This window comes from Simochromis diagramma, unplaced genomic scaffold, assembly GCF_900408965.1.
Source record: "Simochromis diagramma unplaced genomic scaffold, fSimDia1.1 OVJJ01000322.1, whole genome shotgun sequence".
In the NCBI taxonomy this organism is placed as follows: domain Eukaryota; kingdom Metazoa; phylum Chordata; class Actinopteri; order Cichliformes; family Cichlidae; genus Simochromis; species Simochromis diagramma.
In genome coordinates, this window is record NW_024386731.1 from 1,006,181 (window position 1) to 1,022,971 (window position 16,791).

General features: G+C 38.8%; 1 long non-coding RNA gene across 1 annotated transcript; it reads left to right on the top strand.

The window, feature by feature from the left end:
- The first annotated feature begins 8,058 nt into the window (after window positions 1–8,058).
- LOC120728716 lies at window positions 8,059–13,713 on the top strand. The gene is made up of 3 exons (XR_005694777.1): window positions 8,059–9,305; window positions 9,652–9,744; window positions 12,014–13,713. It is a non-coding gene; the product is annotated as an uncharacterized LOC120728716 (long non-coding RNA).
- Window positions 13,714–16,791: the final 3,078 nt, after the last annotated feature.

Sequence of the window (16,791 nt, forward strand, 5' to 3'; positions counted from 1 at the left end):
CCAAATTTTAATAATATGTCTGCATTAAGTGCATAGTAATTACATAAATTGCAAAAAGGTGCAATAAACTACAAAAAAATTGAAAATCAATTTTGTTTTTTTTAACATATATTTCAGTTAGAGAAATTTAAGAGGCTTATGCCTCAAAACTGTAAATACAAAAAAGTTGCACAAAATAGTTTCCCACCACAGGAAATTTATTTTGAGTATCGTCATAGTTTTATTTTTGAAATACACCAATTTTTATTTACTACAGGAAAAACGAACCTAAATATCATAATGCAAATTTGCAAAAAAACAGCATATGCATCAAAATAAACTATTTCCAGCAGTGCAATATGACTTCTAAGGATCCCAGAAACAATACAGAAAGTCATAAAGTCAAACATAACTTTTAAAAACACCAGTATAGGCTGATTGGGCCCTGAAGGTAAAAAACTACATTTCCGAGAAAATGACGTCACTTCCGGTTTTGGGCAGGTAATGGCGGACATAGTTTTCGCTGATGATCTATTCCAACATAGGAAGTGTTACAAACAGCTGATCGGATCGGTAAAGCGTGTTTCTGGAATATTGTGTTTTTATTGCTGCAAGTGGTTTTTATGCAATTTTTGCAAAGCTATATGTGGAAGGAAACTGTGACCGAGGACAAGCTGATGGCATAAGATGTACAACTCCTCCGGTTTCATATGCAACAAAAAATATTGCGCTAGCTTACGTGGTTGCACTTCTGCCAGGATTTAAAAATAGTTACGCAAAACAGAGTGTGCCCGCTCTGACCGGCTTTAAAGGGTTAATTAATTCTTCGATCTTAAATATGATCAACCTATCTCTAATGATCAGCTATGTACCACAGGCCTTCAAGCTGGCTGTAGTCAAACCTTTACTCAAAAAGCATCTCTAGACCCAGCAGTCTTAGCTAATTATAGGCCAATCTCCAACCTTCCTTTCATATCAAACATCCTTGAAAGAGTAGTTGTCAAACAGCTAACAGATCATCTGCAGAGGAATGGTTTATTTGAAGAGTTTCAGTCAGGTTTCAGAGCTCATCACAGCACAGAAACAGCTTTAGTGAAGGTTACAAATGATCTTCTTATGGCCTCTGACAGTGGACTCATCTCTGTGCTTGTCCTGCTAGACCTCAGTGCAGCGTTCGATACTGTCGACCATAATATCCTATTAGAGCGATTAGAACATGCTGTAGGTATTACAGGTACTGTGCTGCAGTGGTTTGTATCATATCTATCTAATAGACTCCAGTTTGTGCATGTAAATGGAGAGTCCTCTTCACACACTGAGGTTAATTATGGAGTTCCACAGGGTTCAGTGCTAGGACCAATTCTGTTCACATTATACATGCTTCCCTTAGGCAGCATCATTAGAAGACATAGCATACATTTACACTGCTATGCAGATGCACCCAGCTCTATCTGTCCATGAAGCCAGATAACACACACCAATGAGTTAAACTGCAGGAATGTCTTAAAGACATAAAGACCTGGATGGCCGCTAACTTTCTGCTTCTTAATTCAGATCAAACTGAGGTTATTGTACTCGGCCCTGAAAAGCTTAGAAATATGGTATCTAACCAGATTCTTACTCTGGATGGCATTACCTTGGCCTCCAGTAACGCTGTGAGGAACCTTGGAGTCATTTTTGACCAGGACATGTCTTTCAACGCACATATTAAACAAATATGTAAGACTGCTTTCTTCCATTTGCGCAACATCTCTAAAATTAGAAATATCCTGTCTCAGAGTGACGCTGAAAAACTAGTTCATGTATTTATTACTTCTAGGCTGGACGACTGTAATTCATTATTATCAGGATGTCCAAAAAACTCCCTGAAAAGCCTTCAGCTAATCCAAAATGCTGCAGCAAGAGTCCTGACAGGGACTAGAAAGAGAGAGCAGATTTCTCCTGTTTTGGCTTCCTGTTAAATCCAGAATTCAAAATCCTGCTCCTCACATACAAGGTCTTAAATAATCAGGCCCCATCTTATCTTAATGACCTTGTAGTACCATATCACCCTATTAGAGCACTTCGCTCTCGCTCTGCAGGCCTACTTGTTGTTCCTAGAGTATTTAAAAGTAGAATGGGAGGCAGAGCCTTCAGTTTTCAGGCCCCTCTTCTGTGGAATCAGCTTCCAGTTTGGATTCGGGAGACAGACACTATCTCTACTTTCAAGATTAGGCTTCAAACTTTCCTTTTTGCTAAAGCATATAGTTAGGGCTGGACCAGGTGACCCTCAATCCTCCCTTAGTTATGCTGCAATAGACGTAGGCTGCCGGGGGATTCCCATGATGCATTGAGTTTTTCCTTTCCAGTCACCTTTCTCACTCACTATGTATTAACAGACCTCTCTGCATTGAATCATATCTGTTATTAACCTCTGTCTCTCTTCCACAGCATGTCTTTATCCTGTCTTCCTTCTCTCACCCCAACCAATCACAGCAGATGGCCCCGCCCCTCCCTGAGCCTGGTTCTGCTGGAGGTTTCTTCCTGTTAAAAGGGGTTTTTTCCTTCCCACTGTCACCAAAGTGCTGCTCATAGGGGGTCATATGATTGTTGGGCTTTTTCTCTGTATGTATTATTGTAGGGTCTACCTCACAATATAAACAACTGTTGTTGTGATTTGGCGCTATATAAATAAAATTGAATTCAATTGAATTGAATATCTTTGGATTGCAGGAGGAAACCAACCAACACAAGTACAAGAAGAACACGTCAACTCCACACAGAAAAGCCCTGGCCCTATTATTATGCATCTATTCTCTTCTTTGTCAGATTCGCAGGGCTGGAACCTGTCCCAGCTACCGTAGAGTGAGAGGTGGTGTACACCCTGGAGTCATTATCTGGAATATCCTATTAAATGACCATAATATGATAAAGAATTTCTCTATATACCTCTAACATACCTATATATTCATTCCATATATCTGTAGCGCAGTGACTGTGATCCTGTGCTTTTACTTGTTGCAAAGTCTTTGAAGATGGCGGGAGTTCTGAATTGATCAGTGCATCAGCAGATGCAACATGAAGTGGTCATTGCCACAGCAACATACATTCACAGCACCCACAAAGTCTTTTGAAAAAACAACAACTAAGAAGAAATAAACACTGGTTGTATGCGTCTGTTAGAAGGCTAAATGTGCAGCTCTGTTTCCCTCCTGTAGCTCACCACTGTGGGTGGCAGCAGGGCAGCACAGTTGTTTAGGGATATATGGCCCCATGGGAGTGAGGGGTGTCAAAGGTTTATTAAAGAACCAGTAAGTAGTTCAAAATACAACCTGCTTAAAGCCTTGACCCACTGACCTCTCTCTCTCCCCATCCCCCTCCTGCCCTACACATGCATGTACAGAGCACTAGCACATGTTCAAATGCAATGTTGATGGGATCTGGGCATAGATCACCCCAGCTTTGTACTGCAGTTGTTCCCATTTATAACTCCATATATATTTGTGTATGTAGAGGTACATTAAGTTTTCCCATCTATATTTGTCTTGTTTGGATCTTAAATTCACAGTATAGGAGCAAAGAGTAGTCACAGCTGTCACTGTTAATGTGTAAAAGTATAATTTTATAACAAATATATGTAAGGTATAAATTAGCCACCTCATCCACACAGCTTGAATTAAAAGAATAAATTTAGTATAAAGAACTCGGACATTTTTCGTAATATTCTGTGATTCTAATTAAGTTGTACATTTGCATAAATCATTCATAAATGGATGGTGACCTCGTTACACATTTATGACTTAAATTTCAGAAACAGTTACAGGACAGGAGCAAATTGTAAGATGCTCAAAAAACAACAGCGAGTGATGAAAAGAAAGCAAAATGTCTCTTATTATTATTATTATTATTGTTGTTGTTGTTGTTGTTATTGTTGTTATTATTATTATGCAACCACCAAACATTATCAAAAATGCAGCTGATCCACCAACTATGCCATTGTTCTATCTTGAAAAATATACGTTATGGCCATAACACCCTGAGCATGATAATGTCTGTCTTGCAAATTTAAAGGAACGGATGCAGTCTCACAAAATCCATCTCATTAAAATAAATTACATAAAATGAAAACAAACAAAATAAACCCCTCAACTTTGACTATACACACGTATGCACCTACTGTTATCTCAGGTCAGAAGCCTTCAGTGTGGCCAAGAATCAACTTTTGGTTTGAACTATTTTAAATGAAAGCTCTTTAAATGTACAATTTATTATCCGCCTGCATGCAACATAAATCCAATATCATATTTAATAGAAATGAGTGTGCAGTATCACATGTGACCCTGCTGTATCACATGTCTGCCATTGAGTCGTATCAGCAAGGTTGAGCACCAGTTCTATTGTGGATCTCTGAATCTGTACTCGCCACCTCCGCCTCAAATACAAACCAACGTTCCCATCCTAATGCCACCAAAAGGTGGGGGGTGGCAACAGTTACTCAATGTCATACTGAAAAGCACTCTGAAGCAGTGATGTCTAGACACGTCCTTTCCCATGAAAGATTTGGAGGCCTCATCCCTCACGCTCATCCTCTCCTCCCTTTGTCTTGGGCCTGTATTCCTCTGTCTTCCCTGCTGGCACAGGACAATTACCAGCCAGCACTACTTCCTAAACGTGTCATCGGGGGCAAGCGATTCCCCGTCAGGCTCCAGCAGCCAGGGTCCGAGGGTGGGACCCCCATGATCGGCCATGCAGACCCATAGCACAAGCGTAGCTGGCTGCTTCCCAAGCCATGACGGATGCAGGTGTCAATCACAGTCAGAAGGAGGACAGTGAGGAAAAATCCTGGGCTGAATATTTATCTGGGAAGACCATGAACAGCAGTCATGTTATAACTACATTTTGTGTTCGGGTGATGAAAATGAAATGAAAAATCCTACAATAAAAGGCAGTATAATATATTTTGATCTCGATTAGAAATCTTTCTAATGAGAGCAACATATACACCATAAATGTAAAGCGCACAGCATCTGCCATCTCATCTTTTTTTTCCTCCCAAATTGGATCCTGTGTTCAATCTTTTGTGCCTCCTCCCTTGGCTTATCAGTAGCTAATGACTACATAGGGACACCAGTGAGGGGGAGGTCCAATAGTGTGTCTAGGTCTTTTCATGCCAGAGGGGCCTCGGGCACAAAAGGCTGTCTACAAAAGACCCCTCTTATTCTCTCATTATTGACACCCTTAATTGTTTTTTGCTGTCTGATAAAAGCCCTCATAGCCTAGCCGTATCAGCAATAACCTTCTGTTTCAGCTGTATGGGGTGGATTCAGGGGGCGGATGCTGTCGCCTACTGTGGTTCTGAGCCTTATCCCACTGCTGGGGGACTGAAATAAATGTCGAACTATTAACAAGGATTTTGAACTGTTCCCTGCGCCACTTTCAAAAGGTTGAATTCGTTTGTATTCAGTGCACAAGCACATTGGAATAGTCGAAACCTCCAGAGGTGGTCAGGAAATCCCATTTCCATATTGTTTATTAACAGCTTTGTGTGTTTGCCAGCACTGCCATTCAAATTCCAGCGGCCGGCAATATTTTGTCTTATTAATTACATCTGGGGGTGTAAATACAAATCTCCTGAAACATCAAGCGTAGTCTTGAAAATGCACTGCTTTATTATGAGAAAAAACCTGAGCCGTAATTAAATGGCACACTTTTATTAGTGCTGTGTGTCACAACAGCCTGGGTTCTTGTCAGCAGTGAATGGCTGATGTGGGTAGTTATTCCAGTCAAAAAAACCTGTCTAATCCCATTTCAACTTAAGTAATTAGTGCTCTTGTCATTAGTTTGGCACAAATTGCCCACTTACCCCATCTTATAAATATTTCACACATACTCCTTATGAACTGTTAGGACATTGAAAGGATTTTGCCTGAAAGGAAATTAATAAGTTGTTTATGAGGAATGTTAATCAGTCATCTTTTTGAATTCATAACTTGGCAGTTGTGTATTCCTAATTATCAAGATCAGCAGCCAAGAAAAACAGTCCTGCTCAAACTTTTAGCCACTATAAAATAAAGCAATTGGCCAAGTTTTCTTTTGTTAAAGGCTTTCTGATCACACTATGCTGCCTTATTCTACGTGGTGTCTTAAAGTATAACACAAATGACACAGATGGAAAGTAGCAATTTACATTAAGTCACATATCTGTAAATTTACTTTATTCATGGAATCTATCATTGCACTTTTAAGTAAGCTTTGTCTGGAACACTGTCGCACAGTGACTAATAAAAAAAGAAGAAGACAGTGAATGACAGCCCTGCACTGGACATTACTGCAGTGGGTGACAGGCAGCAGAACAAAGTAGTGCTAAAATTACCAGAAAGATGGAAACCGTAAACTCTAGCACAAGTGATGCAAACACAGCTGAAAGCAAAGCTGCGAATAAAAGCTCGCAAAGCACTGCAGAACAGGATTAGAATTAAAATGTGAGCCTGGTCAGTTTTATGACATCCAACAGACTTTAGAGAGTACGTTTATGTTGTTATGTTGTAAGTAATTTGTTAAAGGATAATTTATTGAACATATAGTAAAAGATGTTTAATATGTTAGGTGGAATTGAGAACTGCAGTTGCAGTCTATTTAGGACTTCGTCCTGCCTGAGCTTAATCAGCATATATTTAACATGTTGATGACAGTTTTTATACTTTATAAATGATGGATTAACTATTTTGTGCTATCCTGCTTGTTTTCTGTTGCTCTTGCTTTTCTTTCTCTCTTTTCTCTTGCTGTATGTGTTGTTGGCATGTTCTTTACTTTTTCCAGTTGCAGTCTATTTAGGTGTAAAAAACAGATACATTTACACATCAGCTGACTATTTGCTCTGTGAAAGTGGCTTCGCTGTGTAACGTGCGAAACATGAAAGTATAGTTTCCACTGTTTTTGATAGCCTTGCTCATATTTTCAGCATTTCTGTATAACAGTAGTGGTGTGATTGTCTGGGGCTGATTTGCTGCTTTAGGACCTGTATGGCTAATGTATGGCTCAGTTCATGGATTAAAGTGCAAGTGCACTTGGGATATGAAAGCAAGGCAATGATTCAAAAGTCACCAGCAAGTGTGTGAAAGACTTAACTCCAGTTAAGATGCTTTGGCGTGATTAAACAGTCCATTTATGGCATTCATGCTCAAAAACCCTCCAGTGTGGCTAAATCTGCAAACCTTCAGCAAAGAAAAGTTAGCCCAAATTCCTCCCCAGGGATATGAAAGACTCATTATCTGTCACCACAAACAAAGTACACTGTAAAATTTATTATTCTTTTTAATTAAAAATATTAAGTAGACTGAACTCAGTTTTTATCAATTTGTTATTAGAACTAGATTTAAATAAGTTACCAGTACTTTTTTCATGCAAAAATGCTGATCGACTCAATTTATTTGAGTTGTCTTAACTTGGAAAAACTAAGGTTACGTTCACACTGCAGGCGAAAGCGCATCAAATCCGATTTTTTTGACCCTATGCGACCCATCTATCCGATCATGCACTCTAAAAAGTAATTAATGGGATCTTTAGTCATTACTTACATATATATGTTGTTGTGAAATGAAAAATCAAGTTCATAAATACTGTTAGACTTCCTAATTAAAATTTTTATTTTATTGAGTTCGGGTGACACATAAATTATGCCTCTTTACTCAATATATAATCGTGATTTGTCTGAATTTAAAATCTTCTTTTAATCAAAAAACAATATAATTTTAAGTTCTGTCGATGTAAAATACAACTTGATGACGTGTAAACAGCTCACAGTTCCCTTCTTCTACACAAGCGGACATATTCAACAGCACGTGTTCAAGGTTTATCAAGAGCTGTGTTGGTCGCGAACGGTGAGTAATTTTATGCGAAATTACACATATCTGCAGTCGCTCTGGATTTTGTTAGTTTACTTTAAAACAACGACGTAACATACATAACATACATCTTAGCTTGCCCCCGCGTTTGTGTGTTTTAATATACACACAGCAGCTAATTCCGCGATAGCATAAATTGTTGGGCTCTTTTTGGAAAATTTAACACTGACGTTACTCTAATGCAGACCACTGTCTTATAATTTTTAAAAGATAGCGGACGTTGTTAGCCCCGGCGGAAACTACTATGCTAACGTAGCTAGCCAAGCTAAGTTGTGTTCACTGTGATTTTATTTTTGAAATGTGAAATTTATTTTTTGAAGGGAAGCATTTTATGTTAGTAATTGTTAATAAACGCTTCTAAATTTTCGTAACGTTACGGGGTGAAGTTCAACCCCATTGGCTTCTGCGCAGGAAGTGCGGTCGCCATTAGTCCGGTGTGTCTGTTGACCGCTAAGAGCGGTTCTTCACCGGCTGCTCGGCCTATTTTCACAGGTAAAAGACCAGACTTAAGTGCACTGTGCCGCATATGGTAGGCTAGTTAGCTGTCCCTAATTTTTGGGTACTTTCCGTGTTTTGTAGAGACGTAGAGGCGACGTGCATTGGCACTGGCTGTAACATTGATATGCCTCAATAAAGGTTGAAAGTAAGAAAAAAATCAATAGCGGGCCGCCATCTTGGTTGGGTCCCCATTCGCCACCAGTGCATTTTTTCTACTGAGGAATGTATTCACCCATGGTAAATAAGGAAAATGTTTAAATATTTTTCCAAACAGATGAGGCAAGAAAGGTCAATAATCCCACATATGGTTTCAGTAGTATGCCAGTTTTTGCAACACTAGGGTGCACAAAAATGACCATAGCTGCTGACTCAGCATTGATTCCAATTTGGTTTTGGAGAATGAAATGAAAACAGATCAAGTGGGATATATATATATAGTTTTTTTTTTTGTTTTTTTGTTTTTTTGAGTTAACACATTCCTCAGTAGAAATACATGCACTGGGGGCGAGTGGAGACCCCTCCAAGATCGCGGTCGGTGGGGATACATGCTCCAACAGATGGCCCAGTCCATGTCACCTCTATGTATATTTGATCTATGGAAAGCCACGTTAGGCCTTCCAGCACCCAGTGTATTCAGGTCTATGTAGTTTTGAATGTTTGGTTCTAGCTCACACAGCTTTGACAGGTGAAACTTATTCACTGTATTGAAGACTCACAGGTGAAGTTGAAAATACCATCTTTTGTATTTTTGTGCAGGCACAACTTTCTGGTGTTATACACTGTCCTGGCGTTGCAGATCTAGGGGTTCCAGTTAAGACGTGGTCAGCCTTCTAAAGAAAGTGGGAATCTCACCGAAATATTCAGTTACTTTGCTGTGTTTCTTGCCAGGACAAAGGCTCAAACCATCATCTTCTCCTGGTATCGAATACCAAGGGACCTTCTGAAGTAAGCTTTAACAAGTAAGCTTGAATTGAGTAATTCAGAATCATGAAGTATGGATTGGCCTTGCAAAATCTGTAAATTTGCAACCTCCACTAAGGAAGAGCTGATGAAACATTATAGATTACGCCATATCCCCAGTGTACAGCCTCTGCCATGTCCTTACCTAGATTGTTTTTGTTCATTTAAGTCATGGGGTAGCCTAAAATCACACATATCAAGGAAACACTCAACTCACTCAACAATGAGAACCTCTGAAATACTCAGTTTCTGTTGCCAGTTCTGTAATGTGGGCACATTTGCCACTGAAAAAGAGTATTTTGAACACCTTCTATTTTTTTCTATCAATCAGGACAACACAGTTGAAAAGCGCAGAGAAATTGCTATTCGCTGCCTCATAGTCTATCTTGGAGAGAAGGAGGAGGATCTTTTCAAACAATACAGCGTAAGTACTTGAGTTGGTTTTTAATTTTTTGTTTAGTTTTGAATGCATGTCTCTGTAGGGTCTTTGTGTTTTGTTCATTGGATTTTCTGTTCAGGGTTGAGTATTTAAGTCATTCAGTGCCATAGACGTCTTTAGACGTCAAAATGAATCCGAACGCTCAGTGCCATAGACGCCTCTTGAGATTTTTATTGAATTGAGAAGGTGGTGGAGTTGATTACTTGGATAAAATCCCACCAGCGTGACAGTCGGCTCTACTGAGAACGAGTATTGTGGCGCGATTTTTGATCCAGCTCGTCATTTCGAGTTTGAGGTGTCTGCAGCCTGACGTCATGGTTTTTCTAGCGATTCCAGTGAACATGAACTGGATTTATCTGACCAGTATCTCCTGTTAGAAACTTCTGAAGGCAGCAGGGACCAGAATAATGAACGATTTGCTGCATAAAACGCACAGAAATTGTTGATAGACGAACCGATGGCCGGGTGGGGGGTGAACAGAGTAAGTCGCGCACTCACTTGTGCACATGCGGGAGTAACACACACACACAGACTCTCTGAATCATAAATCAGTCACTTTTTTCTTATACATTTTTCAAATGTTGAAATTGTCTATAAACAACTATTTTTATACAAAAAATAATCTGCCAAAAGTACATTTTTACAGGTGATTTTTTTACTTCATAGTAGTAAAACATAGTTGAGATGTTGCATGAATCATTGAAACACGAAATATTTACATCAAAGTCACTGATCTGCTAGAAAAACCTATTTACACAAAGCGCTTTTGATCCAGAAACAGGTGTTTTGTCATGAAAGTTTCTCTTTTCTACTGCAGATTTCTAAATAACAGAGGTAGAAACATTTTTTTTTTGCTGCTGAAAGAAGAGAGACTCATTTTTGTCATGGTGGTTTCAGAATTCACATAGTCATAGAACAAAATATTCTGTGAGCCTTCAAAATCAGTGAAAAAGCTAAATATCTCTGGCACTGAGGGGAGTATGAAATCTGAGAGTGGCTGGCACTGAATGAGTTAAGGGACATTCCAACCCTAAGTGAAGATATGTCTATTGCCATGTATAAGTGAGAAAAAAGCATTTCAGAATTACATTCCGAAGATGTTTATTGCCATTGTCATTGAACATAATTTGCTGAATAGAAACCTGTTTCCATGATAAGGTGCAACATAAACACACAGGATAAAAAATTTTGTAGCCAGCGCAGTCATTTTCCTGATCTGGCAGCAGCTTTAGCAGAGCATAAACAATGGAAGTGAATGGCAGGTACTAGCATTTTGTGTGCAAAAGTGATTAAAATCACTCAATAATGATACCAAGTATTCCTGGGGAGCTCAACAATCATGCTGACTGCAAATGAAAAGTATGAATTGACATGAAGGATTTTCAGGAGCCGATTTAGACTTGGGACTACATTACGACAAAGCACTGCTGTAAGCCTCCACATGGTTATAACACAGCAGTTGAAGCCACTGCCGACCAGTGTCTATAAACCAACATGCTATTTGTGCAATATTTCTTCAACAAATCAAAGACCCATCCATTGTTACTGCAGCTTACTATGCTTGTATAGTAGTGGCTGTGTGTGTTTGTTTATGGAAGCTGGAGGCTTTTTCAACTGTTGCGTTATATCCATGCACCATGCAGTGGATGTTTACAGCGGTGTTTGTCGTAACTGCAATGTAGTCTCAAGTCTAAATCAGCTTCTGCAAATCTTCCGTGTTACTTTTGCACTTTTCATTTGCCGTGAACATGATTACTGAGCTCCCAAGAAATATTTGTTTTCATTACTGTACTCATTTTTGTTAGTCATTTTAATCACTTTTGCACACAACATGCTAGCACCTGCTATTCACTTCCATTGTTTGTGCTCTGCTAAAGCAAATGGATTGCTTCCGGATCAGGAGAATTAGTGTGCTGTTTACAAAAGGCTTGTTTCTCACTTTCTAACTGTGGCAATATGGCAATAGATAAAATTTCACTTAGAAGTGGAATAACCCTTAAAAATGATTTATTAGATTTTCTTTTCAAAGTGGAAAAAACAAAACTGTGAAAAACAAGACATTTTTTATTTTAAACGTTGGATTATGGTTTAATTTAGCTTTTAAAAATTACAGAATGACAAAGTAAAATCACTGAAAAACACAAAAGACAACCTGTTTTAGCTTATTTTCCTACCTGTAGTAGTTCATTCCCTTATGCACGTCATCCTTGAGCTATGTATTTTATACATCCTAACATTTAATTTCTCCTACAAGGATGAGGAGGAGCTCAACGCAGACCTTGCAATGCAAATCATGAAGATTGCTATCATTGGTGATGGGCCTCCAACCATCATCGTTGAGGGATCCAAGATCCTGGAGAGGATTGATGTTGCCAGATCCTGTGCTTTGATGATGGGAGTAATCTACGCTCTGAACCTTACCTATCCCAAGCAGCTGAAATTTACCTTTGAGGTATTTCAAAAGCTATGCCTTGAGCTTGATGGACAAAAAGCCAGCTCTAAAGTAATGAATCTTAAGTTTGGTATTTTCTAGAGCAGACTTGATAGACCATTCGTGAGTGAGTTTCACAAAAACCTTATTCCTGCATTTCTGGCACTACTGCATTGTGTTTTACTAAATTTTAAAGCGCTGTTCTTAAGTCTTCTGAGTTAATGGTTTGCCGTGTCTTAAATGCTGTTATTTGCACATTTTTAAGGAATGCGTTTAATTTCTCCCATGACCTGTGTTCTGAGGGTATTGGTGTGTTTTAAAGTTTGTGTAATGCCCTCTTTAGCTGGCCTTAATCTTGAGGGTGAAAAGTCAAATATGGAAGAGAATCAAGAATACTTTGTAAGAGTGCTGACAAAGTTGAATGAAAGAAGCTTTGCTCATTTTATGTTTAAATTAATGCATTTAATGTATAGCAGCCTGTCATCTTTTGTTTTGATTCACTGTCACATGTTAAAGTAAAAAAAAGAGGATTCAAGTAGTAGGTTTTATTACAATTTTAATACACAGTTCCTTAAGTTTCAGCAGGCAATTTGTGTTCTAGGAAACTGAAGCCCACAAATCTTGCACTTCGCACGCACGTTAAAGAATTGTGATGTTTGTTATTGTAATTAAATGGGTCTAACTCATTTGAATACATCTGTCTGAATTTCTATTCTTTCTGAGCACCAGGTACGAGTCCCTTAGCTGATGTCCAGTTATTTGGCATCACATCTGCTGCATTCAAACAAATACACACAACATCCATTTCTTTTTTCTGAAGGTCATGACATAAGCGCACACACAGCGCATGTTAAGGCTGACGTTCGTTTGGGGAAAAAAGTGATCGACAAGTTTCTAAGGTCTTAGAACCTTGACTTCTTTGTGGGCAGGCACCACCATGCATGAGCCTGCCTACGCGGTAGTCATGGTTATAAGACACAGCCAAATGATCAAGGTTGTATTTTGGAGCGAATTAGCCTGCTGGGAAACAGGTAAATGGCCTTATAGAATCTCCTGTGGGACCAAAAAATTACTACACTGTAACCAAAATATCATATTTGACCAACATAAATACTATTTATGCCGACAGTTAAGTTCATTTTAATTATAAATGTGTTTTATTTTGATCAAAAAGTTACTTCACCATACATAAATATAATCTTGGATCAACTTAAATTCCTGTGTATTTGTTGACAATTATTAAGTTCATGTTACTCAGAATGTGGTTTTTTTTGTGGCCAAAAAGTAACTTCACTATACATAAAATTCACGTTGGATCAACTTAAATTTTTGTGTTCTAGTCGAAAATTATTAAGTTAATTTTACTTAAGAATGTTTTTAATTGTGGCCAAAAAAGCTACTTCACCATACTCAAAAATATTGCTTTGAATTAATGTTATTCTGCCAGAAGTTGGCTTAACTCAAAAATTCTAGTGGAAAACGTTAACATGTTTTTTTTATTTGAACCAATGTTTTACTTATTAGAGTGTGGTCTGACAGTGTGAACGGCACAAATCCGATCTGGGTCACTTTCGTATGTGGTGCTGAATCCGATACATATCTGATGTTTCAGAAAGCGACTGCTGTTTGATGGTCATGTTGCATTAAATCCGTCTTTTACATCACTGACAGAAGACAGACGCCAATTATCAGCGCCAGAGAAGACATCGTGAACGCTTCCTGGCCATCCAGCGTAGATGTCAGTGAAACTGTTGGGAAGACAACGTTGGAGAAACGTGAACATTTTATTTGTCCTGTATAATCTGCAGATTCTGACAGAAATCTGCAGCTATCCTTTGAAGCACCGCTCCTCTAAAACAGCAGTAAGGATCATTATTAGGTTATTTACATTATTATGTAAATAACAAAATAACTTAAAGCAAAATTAGGAAACGTAAAGTCTGAAGTCTTTATATTAAGGCCATCAGTCAAACAATAGTTTGCTCTGGGTCTAAACAGAGCGCGTTGTGTGTGACGTCTTCTTTTGCGCATGCGGCATTTTATTTGTAGTGTGAACAAGCAGACAAAAAAAATCGGATTTGATCAAAAAATCGGAATTGAGCATTAAGACCTGCAGAGTGAACGTAGCCTAAGTAAACTGGAAGTTTACTTCTCAGTGCGGAAGGATGAAAGATGTGTTTTGAAAATGCCACGTCACTGCCGTCCTCCTCCCTCTGGGATCAGTCCACATGTTCATGGTGCATTTGTTATGGAATATGTTGAGCAAACCTGGAGAAGCGTCAGCTCAACATATTATTGTTTTCATTGCTGTGAATCTTTACCTGATACACTGACTTGGTGAGTAAATGTTTACTCTTATTCAAACTGATTTTGTGGCTTCTCTTAGTTTAGCACCAGGTTTATATTCTTACTAGCTAGTTAGTGTTAGCCTAGCGTTGCTGCTGCGGCTGGGATCATGTTACTTAAAAATTAACACCACAGCCTTAAAAACCTCACATAAAACTATGTCTGTGAAATTTTCTGTTGATTGTTTGAAATAAAAAAGTGAGATAAGAGCCCAGACAAAATGTTTCGGGAGGTGCAGCCGTTTGGGGTGGGGTGTGGTGTGGGGGGTATTTTCAATCCATAGCTATAACTAACTATATCATGTTTAACCTGAGTAGCAAAAGATACGCCAGGGTTAGCTGTGCTCGCCGGCTCTAGCGAGCCTTGATCTCCTGATCAGCTGTCGGATAACAGAGGTCTCCGAAAACATTGAAGCACTTTTGCAAATATGTGATATTTTGACAAATTGAGTAGATATTTGAGCATTACACAGCTACATTCTCGCCTGAAAATATCTTAAAAGTTTATTTTGTGACCCAGAAAGAGTAATAAGAGTAATATTAAAACGAAGCATCCTTTAAATCTGGGGAAAAGGAGGATCGCATTTGTCGGAGCATGTGTATGCATACTTGTGTGTACTTGTGATGCGTCGGAAACCTGTTGGTGTTGATACTGAACCCCACGTTACTCTCTAATGCGCTTTCTGGGATTGTGAAAATGTACGATTGTTAAATGGAAATCACTTAGGTGCAGAAAAAAGTGCTTGTATGAATGGGTGAATGAGGCATGTTGTATAAAGCATTTTGAATGCTTGAGAAAAAGCCATATATAAGCATTAGTCTGCTTACCATTTACAAATATGCCTAAGCCTCTACATCCCATCTCTTAATTCTGGATAAAATAAAGGAAAATGCATCTCCAGTTGCAGAAAGAGAGAGCGTATAGCTCCCATATTGGCTCTCTGGTAAATCCACAATCAAATTTAAAATCCTTCTCCTCGCATACAAGGTCTTGAATAATCAGGCCCCATTTAATCTTAATGAACCTGTAGTACTGCATGTAGTATAGTACTACTATAGTACTACAGAGCACTTCACTCTCAGACTGCAGGCTTACTTGTGGTTCCCAGAGTATTTAGAAGTAGAATGGGAGGCAGAGCCTTATGATATAAAGCACCTTGAGACCACTCTTGTTGTGATTTGATGCTATGTAATAAAACTGAATTGAACTGAATTTACTTTACTGTCATGGCGCATTAGAACATTTGTAACATTCATTGCTGTTTCTGTGCTATGATGACCTCTAAATCATGACTAAAACAAATAAACTTTTCCTCTACAGTTGATTGTTTTATAACTACTCTTTCAAGCATTTCTGAATAAAGGGGGAGACTAGAAATCAAACCATAATTAGCTAAGACAATTAAGTAATGGTCTTATTAATGCAATGATAAACACCCGTGGCCTGTTGAGGAATTGAAGTTATTTAAAAATGAAGCATTAATTAATAGTAAAACTTATTTGACCAGTCTTGTAGGAATGAGGTCTAAAAGAAGTTAATTTGGTTGGATTGATAGATTGCTCGATATGAAGTGCTTCGTCCTGCCTGAGCTTAATCAGCATATATTTAACATGTTGATGACAGTTTTTATACTTTATAAATGATGGATTAACTATTTTGTGCTATCCTGCTTGTTTTCTGTTGCTCTTGCTTTTCTTTCTCTCTTTTCTCTTGCTGTATGTGTTGTTGGCATGTTCTTTACTTTTTCCTCTGAGGCAGCACATACTGGTTTCTCCACCTCCCTGCCAGTCACTCACCTGTCAAGGTTGCTGATATACTCACCTGCAGCTTATCAGAGGATGGATCAGAGGAGTAAGTTGGTTACTTAAGTCTGAAGCAGTCACTCAGTCGGCGCCAGATTGTTGTGTCAGCCAGGTAACGTGCTCGGCCTCAGTCCTGTCACGTTTTCCCGTTTACCTTTGCTTCTGTGCAAACCTCTTCGCACAACTGGAATCCCTGAGCTTAAGGGACTGTGACAAACTCACAGTCCCTTAAGCTCAGGGATTCCAGTGTGTGTGTGCCCTTTGACTGCCTGCAGCACCTCTGCTAGCTCACCTGGAAATTCTTCATATCACCAATAGTGCCAGTCCTGTTTTATTCTCATTCTGTACATGAGAATGATTCTAAGTTGGCTCTGGCATCACCAGAGGCCTTCACTGGTGTGGTGGAAAAAGCCCAAGGCAAAACATATTATCACATACATGACAAATCTCAGA